Source organism: Notolabrus celidotus, chromosome 17 (genome assembly GCF_009762535.1).
Source record: "Notolabrus celidotus isolate fNotCel1 chromosome 17, fNotCel1.pri, whole genome shotgun sequence".
Classification (NCBI taxonomy): Eukaryota; Metazoa; Chordata; class Actinopteri; order Labriformes; family Labridae; genus Notolabrus; species Notolabrus celidotus.
Genome location: NC_048288.1, coordinates 19,365,889 through 19,380,508, shown reverse-complemented (window position 1 = coordinate 19,380,508; position 14,620 = coordinate 19,365,889). Strand labels below are relative to the sequence as shown.

The 14,620-nt window shown below is 40.2% G+C and overlaps 1 protein-coding gene and 1 long non-coding RNA gene across 2 annotated transcripts in view; one reads left to right on the top strand and one right to left on the bottom strand.

Moving 5' to 3' along the window:
* map3k22 (mitogen-activated protein kinase kinase kinase 22) overlaps positions 1–10,246 on the bottom strand; it is a 50,894-nt gene extending 40,648 nt beyond the window's left edge. The window contains exon 1 of the mRNA XM_034706908.1: positions 9,807–10,246. The gene's annotated coding sequence lies outside the window, so the exon portion shown is untranslated. The remainder of the gene's footprint in view (positions 1–9,806) is intronic.
* LOC117829280 lies at positions 9,574–11,868 on the top strand. Its single transcript, XR_004634595.1, has 3 exons — positions 9,574–10,310; positions 10,772–10,800; positions 11,764–11,868. It is a non-coding gene; the product is annotated as an uncharacterized LOC117829280 (long non-coding RNA).
* Positions 11,869–14,620: the final 2,752 nt, after the last annotated feature.

Here is a 14,620-nt window from a genome sequence, read left to right as displayed (position 1 = left end):
GTTATTTTTATTGGAAAGATTGAACAGGAATCACAGCCAAGACTTTGCAGGCGAGCACGTAAATGCATGCGCACGTAAATGCATGCGCACGTAGAATGCACTTTCAGCTCTGTTACATCACTCTCTAAGCAAGCAAACAGAGAGATGCTGGCTGGAGATCTCCAAGGGAAACTCCCCCCCTTTTTAGGCGCTTAGCAGGGGGAAGATCTGCTCTCCAGCTGCATGGTGGCCTGAGCAGTATGACCTCATATCTGACACAGCTCTAGGGGAGTCCCAAAGACATTATCATTTCAGGGGTCAGTTTTGAAACTTTGCAACGGCTCAGGGTGTCTATAACAGTAACCAAATGCCAAAATAGACTCTCCTTATAGAGATTCACAGACATCAGGAGAGGACAAGACATCTGTGAAAGAATGAGCAGTGAGGACACGGACTGGCTTGAGGTCAAAGCACTACACTGAGAGAATCACAGCAACCTACATTTTTATTTTCGTCACACTATGAACTCACTGTTTAAGTCAGATTCTTCTCTGATTGTTTAAATGAAAAATAAAACGACACATTTAAGGGCATCACAGATGGCTGCTTCAAATCCAGGACAAGCAAGACGTCTTAAAGGACAACATCAGCGTGTTTGCACGTTAAAGTCTCTTAAAGTAGGGGTTAGACATGTTGGAAAACAACTTATCCATTTCTAGCTCAGGGTAAGACGATAAGATTGTTGCCACTCTCGTGCCAACGCAGCAAAGCTTAGCTAGGCATGGCGAGTGGAAACAGCTAGCCTGGTTTGGAAAATGGTAAGAAAATGCACCCCCAAGCACCTCTATGACTCTAACAAACATGATCCATCTTGTTTAACTTATCACTCCCCCAAAAAATGTGATATTTATTGGCCTTCATTTAATGAGGGTTTACAAACTGGACTATTTCTTAGCCAGGAGCTAAGAGGACAAAGTGTTGTTCTTACTCTCTCATATTGTATGAAATACTGTAGACTGACAGGATATAGCATGTCAGTTGGTTGCAGTGTTGCCAACTCCTCAGTGAGGAAAGTAGCTATTGGCTGTCCTAAAAGTCGCTAGAAGTCGCTAAATGACGTCTTCATTTAATTTGCATAATCTGAATTGTAATAGACGCTGTAGACGAGTAACGATGAGTAAGTAAAAAATAAAAAAATTCAACCGTAACATTTTCAAGATGTTTATTGCTACAATCTACATTAACAATCTAAATGGACCAAAAAGAGACAGTAAGCGGGATCAGCCAGCCGTGTCTTCGTACATGCTCGATACATTTGCAGTCTGGATGCTGGGGGATGAACGCCTCCTGCTCTGAATGCAGGTAGGAGGGACTAACAGCAGCATCCACTGCTCGTTGAGTAGAGTAAGAACGATACATGCTTTCACGTCAGTTTCCAAAAGTCTCCGTTCACACACCAGAAAAAGTTGCTAGGCGCTTTTGTGCAAAAGAGTCGCTAAAGGGGTCTGAAAACTTTCTTAATATAGTGACAAAGTCGCAAAGTTGGCAACACTGGTTGGTGGAATTAAACATACAAATTGGTGGATTCTTTAACATTTAGACAAATCCAGGTTAGCTGTTTCCCAATCTCAAGAAGTTATGCTGAGCTACACTAAGAAGCAGCTAGCCGTAGCTTCTAGCTTGATTTTAGCTGTATAGAGACATGTGTGGCATTAGTTTGCCAATTCAACTATAGGAAAGTTTGTATCTCAAAATGTTAGACTAAAAATATTTCCCTAAGAACGTTTTCTAGAGCATTCTATACTTCAGGAGTTTATGTAGTCGTGGTATGAAAAAGAGCAAACACTTGAAACGTCCTTATTTTGTGCAAATCATTACATTAAACTCTGTCTGAATTCTTTTTTGCTGTGATAAGCAAACGTAAGAAGATTTTTCTGAGTTTTGGAGTTCACAGTGCATTACCTCTTAACAATTTTGTCTACATATAAAGCAGGCTAAATGTTCACTTTAATGGGAAAGACAATCCGGGCAAATTGCAGATGTCTGCAAGTTGAAGCTCATGTCACCAGAGTTTTATAGCAGCCAGTAGACGCCTGAAACTGTAGACTTAATGCATTAAAAACATCTAAAAACTAAGAGCAGTGTGTGCACTTTGGGTAGCAAAGATGTGTTAAGTGTTGATTAATTAATGAGTATAACCAACAAATCCCCCTGTTATACTCATTTGACAACCACTGTTTTGCTGATGGTGCAAGTTTTGAATGTTGTATCCAAAACAAAAATAAACAAGACACGTCCACACACTAATAAGAGTCACACATAATTCATCACAGGCACGGCAGCGTAAAGGGAGTAGACAATGCCTGGTAGACTGTATAGGTTGCAACATGAACAGGAAGTAAAGGGTGATTACACAGTCTCCAAATTTGGGTGACTTACTCTTTGAAAAGGTCAGTGGCGGGGGTGTCCTGTCAGCTGAACTTTTGCCAAAACTTTTCAGGGGACCAAATGAGTCAGAAGGTTGATTCTGGGAAGTGAAACAATACAGTATGTCCTCCTGCACACTGAGTGAGCCAAGGGACGCTCTTGAGGATTACTGGGTGGTGGTAGGAGTGTGTGGGCAGGAAAATGTCACTCCACGTGGGGCTTCGGCGCTCATTAATCAAAGCATCCCCCCCCCCCCGTGCTTTGTCTCAGAGGAGCTATTGCTCAGAAAAGATGCAAGCTTTACAAAGTGACACACGGCTAAACAGCTCTTACCTTCACGACCTAAAGAGTAAATAAAGCATTTTTCTTTTTTATTTGAATCCCATTATTTAAACATTTGTATCTTTTGTCTCAGCTGTAAATGAAGGTTTGATCATAAGGGGATTTACACTGGAGAGCCAGTTATTTAGAATAATTTAAAGACCCACTCAAGTTACAAAGGAGAGAAATGAAAGACATTATAGTTCCCCTGGTAAAAAAAAGTGATAGCCTTAAATGGCTTCTTTTTTCTCTAACCACTTGCCCAAACAGAGAGTACAGTGTCAATAGGGATGTAAATCAGAGGTGAAGTGGTAAGTCCTTCTAGTAAAAAACAGAGAACTGAGAAATGTCTTACATCATTTCTAGGAGTGGTTTGTTGATGGCCCAATAATGTCGGCTAGAGAAGACTGAAATATCTCAAACACGTAGTATCATGTGCAAACAAACTTTTGTACCCGTAAATGGTAAAACTTCCTTGTTTTCTTTGCCAACAGGCCAAGTTTAAATGCAACTTGTTACAATTATAATGGTTGAAGCGGCTCAGATTGAAAGGTGCCACAGAGACTAAATGGGGTTGTGCTTGTGACGTGTCTTGCCATAAATCAAAACCAAAGTCCAAAGTAAGTTTTCTATTAACAAAACACTCAAAATAAATAAATACCAAAAAGGATCAAAATAAACAATGATAATGACAATGACAGTGGCGGTCAACTTAAAAATATTCAACCCCACTCACCCTCTATGTATACGTACCTCCCGCCCCCAACTGAACAGGTAGGGGAGAACGGGGTTGGTTGTCACACGGGTTGGTTGGCACACTCGTTATATCTCGCCACCAGAGGGCGCTGTCTCTCAAATTGGGGTATGGACATTTCCAGAATTAGGATCAGAGCTCACCTACGTAGTCTTCTCTGGAGTAAGACAGCTGAACTTGAGGTGAGAGGACTTTTTGTGTTTTTCATGTCAAATTGTAAATATTCAGCTCCTCCGTATTTTTCTTCTAGGCTTTTAAACGATAGGTTTATAACAAAATAAGTGTTACCCTTACAAAGTGTGAGGGGAAAGCTATAGTTTAGATTTTTATTAGCTAGCTAAGTAGTTGTTAGATGGTTGTTAGCCTTGATCATAGCAAAAAATTCCAGTTGGGGTTGGTCATCACATTCTCTTTAGGGTTGGTTGTCACATGTAACAACCAACCCCTATGTTGGCAAAATCCTGCATGGTGAAATTAGTTGGAGTGCGCAGACCCTACATTTGCCATCACTGTAACTCAGACAGTGACTGCATGTAGCCTAGTTGAGTAGGCCATTATTGTTCGGACTATTTGTTTTGTTCTTTATGTTGTTATATAGGCTGGCCTAAAGACGTGTTTCCTGTTCATGTTCCTTGCTCATGTTATGTTAAAATGCATTAAGTTATGTAGGCCTATCACTTGTCAGTGCAATTAAACTTTCAAATTTAGTTGTGTCTTCTTGCCTTTTTAAAAAGATGTTTCCCATTGAAATACCATTGTGACAACCAACCCCATAGTGTGTGACAACCAACCCCATAGTGTGTGACAACCATCCCTGTGATGGGGTTGATTGTCACAATGTGTCAGAGTGTCTTTGATAGTTAATTGCCTCTTTGTTACAATGAGTTGGGAAATGAGAGGGATACACATTTCAAGCCAACGTCTTAAGCTTCAATTTAATGTAGGAATGACTATTGAAAGATGTTTTGATGATGAGCAATCATCAAAACAGTAGAAAGTGCGACAACCAACCCTGTTCTCCCCTACCTGAAAGGTTAACCACACCCATGAACCCAAAACCGGAAATGAAGTAAGCAATAAGTATTGGACTATTAGTCCACAAAGAACTCAATGGTTCAGCTACCCAGTACATCTCTGACTTGCTCACAGTGTATAACCCGACCAGGATCCTTAGGTCAGCAGGTGGAAGTCTTTTAAATGTACCCAGATGCAAATTAAAGTATGGTGAAGGGGCCTTTAGTTACTGTGGTCCATCTCTTTGGAACAAACTGCCTGCTGACCTCATGTCCATAAAAACAGTCTCCACTTTTAAAAAAAGACTGAAACACATTTATTTTCTAAAGCGTATGAATGATATAATGACTGTTTTGACTGGATGCATGTGCAGCAACACTTGATGTTTGTTTGATTGCTGTGTCTGATGTATGTTGGGTGTATCTATTGTTTTCATTTATTCTATTTATTTTTGGGAAAAATGTTTTTATGTTTTTAATTCTCCATGTAAAGCACATTGAACTTACATGTATTGAAATGTGCTTTATAAATAAAATTGCTATTGCTGTAAAAAAAAAAAAAGGAAATAATCATGATTAACGAATAAGACAGAAAATCGAAATTATGGCCCCTACAATGGTTGTGAAGCAAATATTAAGTTAGTTCTCAAGTTTGGAGTTTAATTGGTGTCTCTATATCTGCTGAAAACCAAATAAATTCCATGGACGTAGTCATTGGTGAATGTGCGGTGAATGTTGTTGAGATAGATTCAGTGTTCACTCAATTCATTGGTACCAATCAGACTCCAGTGTAAGAGGATTCTCCTAAGTGAAAGTGATGGCTCTCTTAGCTCACAGATAAGTAGATCTGTCTGCCATTATCATCAGCTGCACAACACTTGCTAAAAATAGCTTTAAAAAAGGGTTGATTCTCCTCACATCCACCATATATCAGCTCCCCGGATCACTAGAACCATACTCTCCCCTCCAAGAGGAATCCAAGCACATTCTGTAAAGTAAGCTGTCTGTTTCCATTATGCACCGACGTGCTATTACAAGCTCATTCATTCATTGTGTTTCTCCACCCAAACGCAGCCATGCAAAGACTCAGGCTAGTGGACTTAAACCCATTTCATCAGACAGAATGTCAAACAAATGTGGCTCAGGAAGAAGCAAGAAAGTATTTCTGCTTTACCACCAAAAAGTTTGATCATAAAAAGCTTCTTGGTTCTGGGGTTTTGATTCTCAAGAGGCTGAGTGAGTGTGACAATGAAAAATCCAAGAGCAATTTCATGATTCAATTTCAAGTCCCCCCTGTCGATTCCATTTAACTTCCCTGCACAGACTACAAACAGGCCTTGCTTCTTTATTCATGTAGTCACATTTGAATACATCAAATACAATCAGAATCAAGGATGCCTGATTGGTTACGTGTTCCACAGAACACTACACAAACTTATCCTCTGTGTTTTCCTCTCTGTGCGGCTGTCCTTGCAGGGCTGCTGACAGTGTTGTCCTTACGGTCAGACAATCCGTGCAGACAAAAGCCCCAATCAGGACAACTTCCTCTTGTTTTCTGGAGAAAGGGGGGGGGGGGGGGGGGGGGGGGGGGGGTAGGCTGGACTTCACGGCATTCTTAGAGATAAACAAAGGCGACCCAGACTGACTTCGGGAAGCGGTCGAAGACCCCGTCATTGTCTACTTATGTTGTTCTGCTGCAGACTTCATTTAAAAAAGTTGCAAGCTCCTTTCTTTGCCTTTACAGGATTTCACATGTAGAAAAACGTTGTTAGGAAACGTCTTGACATTTGACAGATGAATCACCTCTCATGCACTACGGCACCATGTTGTGGTTACCACTCGACGTCATCTTGGGTGTGCTGAAGCCAACGTGCACACCTGTATTTGTTTTTACATCTTTGGCAAGCCCAGTATCTATCTGAGATTATAATCCTGGTACATCTATAATCAACCAGTTTACATTTATGCAGGCACCAGATTATAACAAGCATGTAAGACTTCTTTACTCAGGATATATCTGTATCTCTTCCTCACTGTCTCTGAGAGCACCTACTTTTCTCCACTGTATGATCTGTATAATGCATCTGGCTCACTTTTTCACTGTGCCAGATACTTAGCAGTGCTTGGCAATCAGGCCAAAGACCTTGATTTCTTCTCGTCAGGCTTTACAATCTTATTTCCTCTCCTGTCCAAAGTCGTCTCTCCTTTCTGACAAAGTTTAAGAGGGTTTCCTTTAGTTTCTTTTCAATAAGAGTTTCTTCTTCAGATCCATCAAAGCTCTGATAAATGTTATCAGGGCTGCAGGGACGACTGCCCTCCTGCCTGGTTCTCCTATCTCTGCATCAATGGGACGTAGTGGGACATTTTCCATTACATCCCCCATAATGGAGCTCACACTGAACACCACCACAACTTGCAGCTATATGTCAAGCGTAAAAGGGTTTTTGTCTTTGGTCCTGGTTCCTTATCTCAATATGACATTATCCAAGAGGCTGCCAGAGCCTTTGTATCTTTGCTTTGATGGTATTGGCCTTTTATTTGACATTGTTTGAACATGTTTGCTTTGTCATACATCCACTGAATGGAAAGTTATAGGGCTCACAAAAACTGTTTCCGGAGACCGATGTCAGAATGGGAAGCAGAGGCCAAAAAATAATGAATTTATGTCACATGAAAGGACCCAGCTCCAAAAAGGTACCATGATCCTACAACTCCCACAATGCAGTTGATAGAAGTGTCATCAACATCTCTCTCTGGGACTGCAGGCCTCCTGTTGTCTGTTGTCTGGGAGGCTCTGCACAATCATATACAGTATCTAATTATGCTGTGTCAACCTAAAAGAGTATGACTCTTCATTACGCCCACTGAGAAAACCTGTTGTGCTTCTTAGTAACCAAGCAACAGCCACAACAGGCCTTCGAGGGAAATAACGGAGCCTGCTTACATGAGTCACAGTGACCTTTCACCTCCAGCCCCTCTGGTCAGTGGGCGTCTGGCGAGCGTTCAGGCTTCTGTGAATCCGAAAGGCATGACTTCACACTCCTCCTTGAGAGGACCGAGTGGAGGGGGAAGAGGTTGCGCTCGCTCTGATTGAGACACTCGGCTAATGACTCGCTTAAAAAAAACAAGCCAGGGTGAAAATTGTCATGAGGGTTGACAGCGGGATGACAAGGAGAGTTAATAGGTGAACTCTGTTGTCTTGTAAGTGGGCTGCTGGGAAATGCAGCTAATGTGGGCAGAGTGTACTGTACATGTTGGGGATGGGGTATAGTGAGCTGGTTGCTTTAGCGGAATTGAACCCTGACAAGGTGAGCAGGACCGGAGGAAAGAGGCCGGGTTGTGTCTCATCCTGAGGGGTTTTACTCAACTATCCTTTGGTTTGCATCCTTTTACACCTCTTTCTTCTTTTTCTCTGAAGCTTCCCTCTTTTCTATTTTCCCACAATAAACAACCCAACATGTAATGTAGTGTTGTAGTCAAGACCATGTTAACTGAGACCAAGACAAGTCCGAGACCAGAGTGCACCGAGACCAAGTCTACACCAAGACATTTAGGGACCGAGACAGAGTCAAGACCAAGACCAAGGCAGGGCAAGACCGAGACAAGACCAAGACCATATATATCAATAAAAAATCATCATGATGAGAGTTAACAAAATAAAAGACTACGGTTTATTTTATTTAAGTTTGCTTTGAATACTATTGACAACAACAAACAAGGTTTAGTTTTGTCTTTGTTGCCTTTCTTTTGACTCCTCAAGTTTAATTTTTTCTCTTATCACAGTAATGACAGGGACACAGAGTGCATCAGTGGTGGTCTCGACCGGTCCTGATATAAAATACGGAGTCCACCCAGTCCGAGACCGAGACAAGACCGAGTAAAAATGCTTTAGATTCCAAGATGAGACCGAGACCTGAAATAAGCGGCCTCGAGACTGGTCTTGAGACCAAGACCGGTCTAGAGTACTACAACACTAGTGTAATGTATGTAACTTCGATCAGCAGCTTGATATAATCATAGCACAGTCCTCCATAGCCTGTGAAAGGACTTATGTCTATTCTTCAAGGCAGCTGTCTCCTATAGAGGAATAACAGACCTTGGAATGCCCAAAGTGACCAATCAGCATCAAGTATTCAACACAGCTGTGCAATAAATTCTATAACACTCTTTTTTTGAGAGTGACAACACGGACATCCAAGGTGTTCTCCAAACTTTTTTTTATCAGGATGACATCAGTCACTTTGAAAGTCTTCTTAGGCTCCAGACACACAGCACTGACCTTACAATTAAGTCTTCTTTAAGGCCTTTGTCCTCATTAGTCCAATCAAAACACAATTACCAACTCATCTCTGGTTGTGGCTGGCTTTTCTAACAGTGGGACCCTGTCCCATATCAGCCAAATGGATTGTTTTGCTTGAGGCACACCAACCATATCTGTGGGCGGTTTCCACATGACAGTTTGACTCGCACTTTAAGGCTATTTCGGATCTCCCCCCAGGGGGCACGCCAATGTGCTGATAAACTCATCCGTCAGTTTGCTGCTCAGACTCCTGCGAGTGCTGTTCATGTTCATTCAGTTTGATGATGAACACGATGGCCTCATTAAAATCTAATTTAGCCGATTGTCTCAGAGGTCTGCCATTGCTGGGATGAGTGGCAAGATGTGGAAGAAGCCGCTCAGCATCCTTTCATCACTTTGACACTGTGAGGAGGACCTCAGTATGGGACCTGAGTAGTTTCAAAATGCACGGATGGACATGGGAGGAAGACAAGGAAATGTGAAGGACTTGTCAAGACAAGATATGAGCTGAGGAGTCCTCCTCTCAAGGAAACGTGGATCACAAAGGCTCAGACTGACAGCAGAGGAAAAAAGGATACAGACCATGAATGAGTGTGCAGGCACAGGATGACAGTGACTTTCCTGAAATCACACACACCTCCAGACATGCAGAGTGTGCTTCAAATAATAAACTAACACTAATCATCAGTTCAAACTGTTTATCTATGGAATAAATGTGCATCTTCATCCAATTATTATTCTTTTACAACAATAATAGGGTTCTTAATAAGCCAGAAGTCATCAAAACTCTTATTTTCCAAAGAAACACTTGCAATGAAGTATCCTCTGGGTTATAAAGTGAGAGTTTCTGCTTGCAGGGAGGCTGTAAACATGCTGCACTTGCTGATGATTGATTAGAGGAGCACATTCCTGGCTTTTAATTTGTTATAAACAGGAAATAACAAGCTAATAGCACTGTTTTCAAAAACAACACACGAATGGAAGAATTATCTAGACTGTTCTGGACTCTTACCTTGTTATCTAAGAGTCTCCATGTTTTTGTTGTGGCTGCAGGATTCTTAAAGACGAGAAATCAGGCGAGAAGAAGTTCTGACAAAAAAAAAACGACAGGAAGAGAGGAAAAATCCCAACTGATGCAGAGCAGAAAATGTTCCCCAAAACAGTGTGTTCTGATATCCGGAAACTGCGCTCAGTCCGCAGAGATCACAAACACAAGCTGTGTTCAGGCTGAGAGATGTCCTCTTCTCCCAGGTGCAATAAATCCAGTGCTGCGTTCACGGACAGGAGCAAACTGCAGAATGTGTTTCAGCAGGGGAAAGTTTTTCTCTGTCGCCCTGCTCTTTGCTCGTCTCTCCACAAACACTACAGAGAGGGATCTGAGTTTCTCCCTCGAGCTGCGCCTCTGATGTCAGCAAGAACGTGAGCTCCAGGAAGTGGTGACGCTCTCCGGTGGTGCGTTTCCAAGGCAGCAGCGTCACTGGAGGGAGCGCCGCCCCCCTGTGGACAGCTGGAGCAAGTACAACACCTACTCTGATAGTCAAATTAGTGTATTTTGATCAAAACAAATGGTCTGGATGGTCGAAAACAGAATAAAACGGACTCATGAGCCTAACTGTGTCTTTGAATCTATGTCTGAATCTTAAAAAGGCAACATTTGATCCTAAAGATTGTTAAGTTCTATTGTTTTTGAGAGTCCCTTGTTTTTCAGGTCTTAAAACATTTTCATATAATAAGATCAAACACAGATTTTCAATATGGTAAAAATCTAAATTTTAAAGTGTAATGAGGCAAAGTGGTGAAGCATTTGACATGTAGGACCAAAGGTTTTGTCATATCATATATCATTCTTCATTTCAAAAACCTCTAACACAGGCTGAAGATATGGACATGGCTGCTCAGGTGGAGAATTATAGCCATCATTACCACCTCTAAATGAACTGCCTGATCTGAGTGAAATTTGCTCTGTGTTTGCTCCAGGTTCAACCGTGGAGACGCACGATATACGGGTAAGACTAAACCACTGAGACAAACAGAACAACACAAACACAGTTTACTGTCTTAGGGATCAGATCTCAGAAAAGAGAAGGAAATTCATGAGCTGACTTCAAAGCAAAGTAGTGAGTAACTAGAGCACTGATAGAAATGTAGTGGATTAAAAAGTACAATAATTGCCTTCTGAATGTAGTGGAGTAAAAGTAATAAGTACCCCCAAAATATAATACTCAAGTAAAGTACAGATACTCAAAAAATTTACTTTGTTACTGTCCACCACTGGTCCCAACAGTGCTCACCCCTTTAAAAAAGGGGAAAAAATCCTCCCTAAAGCACGATCAGTCACAGAATTGAAATTATTTTGGTTTTAAAGACTGACAAAACATATTTTGGACCTCATATGGTTTTTTCAATACTATGAGAGTTATGGAGTAATACATGTCTGTTCTGTTACAAAATAAATAACTACACCTAATGCTAAACAAAGTGACTTAAATCTCCTGTGAGGAGTTTCTGACTGGTTAGGAAACAGTTTGAAATTTACAGTGATGTCTTTTTATGACTTTCAGAAGCAAACAAGACCATCAATGACAAGATTGACTGTTTCTATATTTGTTGTTTAATGCCTGTAACCACAGTGAGGGGGTAGGTGTCACATGATTCTATTTTAGAGCACACTGAAGAAAAAGCCTTTTATGACTTTTTCCAAAGCACATGTTGTACAGTGAGTAATACATTTTACTGTTAGAAGAGAGCATGATGTGATTTTTTGTCAGAAATCCAAACGTACACATGTACAGGACACATCCGCAATGATAAAAGAGATATCACTTTGTCCACGGGGGCGCCATAACCAACACAGACATTTCTTCTCAGGATCTTTAAGCTATATTTCATAAAGGCTCTTCAAAAATGTATTCAGAGATAAAGCAGAGCACTTTTTACACAACAGAACAGTTTCCATCTTGTGTTGTCAGGTCACACCTCTGGTGCAGAGATTGCAGCAGTTCAAGCAGATGACCATCACTTGTTGAGACATTCTGTACACCCCTGCAGCTGCTGCAAGATTCATTTTATCACAGGTAATCTTAAAGTTAGGCACTCAGCTCGACTGTGCAGTTATCAGTGCTTCACACTGGAGTAAACCCTCCTCATTATCGCAGCTACAGAGCGTGTGACTGCTATGTCATTATCCCAGCGGTGTTTCCAGTAACTGTGCCTCTGCTTTTGACAGACAGTTTAACTCTGGCACAGTTTAAGCAGCCAAGAGGCACAAATTGTCTGCTGGTTGCTCAGCATTCACATGATAATCACAAATAACCAGAATGTCTCTCTTTCTGAAGAATTGCAGGAACCATTTAAAAAACAAACAGGTGCAGTAAACCCACTAACCACGGAGTCAGAAAAGGGGCATACAATTAATAAATACATTTTTATCTAATTCATTTTTTAACATATTTTGCTGTATTTTATAATTTTGAAAAAAATATATTACTTTTATTTTTTGCTTATAACCAACAAATTTTTTGCATATTTATCTTAAATAATTTTATTCTATTATTTATTTATGTCTGTGTAATGTCATTTCAAGCCCGGATAGAAGGACACATGGCTCAAAACCATTTGACTGACAGCTTGGTCCTTCTTAAAACAGTAACAGCAACAAGTTAAACATAATTCATAGTTCAGCTTGAGGACCAGACGTGGAGTAAAGTTCTGTACCATGCCAAAAAAAATTACTCGTTCATTTAAATCACATGAAACACAATATAAAATAATCAATAAACTACATTTGACTCCTGAAATACTGAGTAAATATGACAATTTATGCACTGCTCTGTGTCGCAAATGTCAGAAACAAGTAGGCACTTATTTTCACTTAATGTGGTCGTGTCCATTGATATTATCATTCTGGTCTTCTGTCCAGACTGAGATCAAGAAATGTATTGGCATCAGAACAGAATTGGACCCAAAGCTGTGTATTCTTGGTATTAGCTCATTATCTGGTCCAAAGGCTGAACTGCTCAATATTATGTTGTACGCTGCCCGCCTTTCAATTTTGCAAGTCTGGCTTGATGCACATGTCAGTATGGTACGACAAACTGTTATCTATTGTTCCTTACAAGAGATTATCTCATGTACTACAAGGAACCCTTGATGACTTTATCAAAAAGTGGTCCCCCCTCAATGTGTATCTTGGCCACGAGTGGTTATCAATTACCTCCATTGGAATAGACTGAGAATTATTACTATTATTATTATTATTATTATTATTATTATTATTATTATTATTATTATTATTATTATTATTATTATTATTATTATTATTTTCTTGACTTAAATTAATCATGTAATACTTCAACATCTCCCACTTTAGTGTTTTTTTTTTCTTTTTGTCTGTTTTTTTTGTAATGTGCTTCATGATTTCATATGAAAAATAAAATGCTATAAAAAAAATAATGAAAATTTGTGGAGAAAAATGTAGAAATAACACTTTTTTCAAAAGTAAAACATTTTTTAATTAAATGAACAAAAAAGTAAGACTCAATTTTGTGTTGTGCATACATTTATACATTTTTAAAAGATCTAATCGAATGCTGAAATAAGTGAAAAAATAAAAATGCTCAAACTATTATTTTTTCATATTTTGTTCTAATCTTCATAATTCCACATTTATTCCCTTTCATTTTCATATTTACCCATTTTCTAAATCTCATTAAGCATTTACCCATCTCTCTCTTTTTACCTCTACATCCCTATTTCTTGCAGCATGGCGAGCATGTTGTATTGAAGCTGAGTGATCGATGGACTGATGGACAGTGACAGTGAAGCAGACCATACAAATACAGCACTGTGTTATCACACGTCTTTACAGCACATTGTTGTGACAAATGAACCATCGCACTCTAAAAAATGTTGCCTGTGGACCAAAGTTATTAATATAAATAACACTGAAATACAAACCCCGGGTAGTCCTGTGTCCTCTCTCATGCATATTAGACCAGACTATGAGAGTAAATAATGCTCCTCTGACCTTGGCGGCAGCATTGCACTCTTCAGATTAGTTTCACACAGCACTGTTTTATTGTGATCAGACATACCCTCACTCTCTGTAAGGCTGCCTGAGTGCAATGAATACCAATTGGACATTTGCATCTCTCTGTGGATTTGCGGTTCTTGTAGATGTCTGTAACGCTCAACTGTGCTGTAGACAAACACCACAGGCGCCTGTTAGGAACATTAACAGGCCGAGTGTGTGCCTGCTTATGTGTGTTTCCAGTTATTTCTAAAACATCATTTGATAGTGCTTTATAGGAATTCAGGGTCTCTGGAAAAAGCATGATGATGTAATTTGGTCTATGTAGAAAATTAAACATTTTGACATCATGTCAACAGGCTTAAAACCCCAAAGTTCCTTGACATACTGAAATAACAGTTATAATTAATGGTATACAGAATAAAGTGAATGAAAGCATTCAAAGTGATAAATGACCTTGCCGGTATGAATTCAGCGGGAAAAGACGGAGGTAAACACCACGAATGAATCTCAGTGAACTCCATCCAGGCGAAGGAATAGAGTTGTACCTGTGCAGAGAGGTTGTGGGTACACTCAAAGCTTTTTGTTCTGCCAGAGTTCCCCTCATGTTACGCGTATTGAATCAGCCTCTTTCTCCCCTGCAGGGCCTGAACAAGCTTCTAATAAGACAGAGTGTGTGTGTGTGTGCTTCTGTTTTTGATCTTTATGCTTCACTAAAAGGGTCTTGTAGAAAAATCCATTTTGCCCCTCTGGGGGATCTACGGCTGATATCGACTTGTTGGAAATCAATGAGGCCT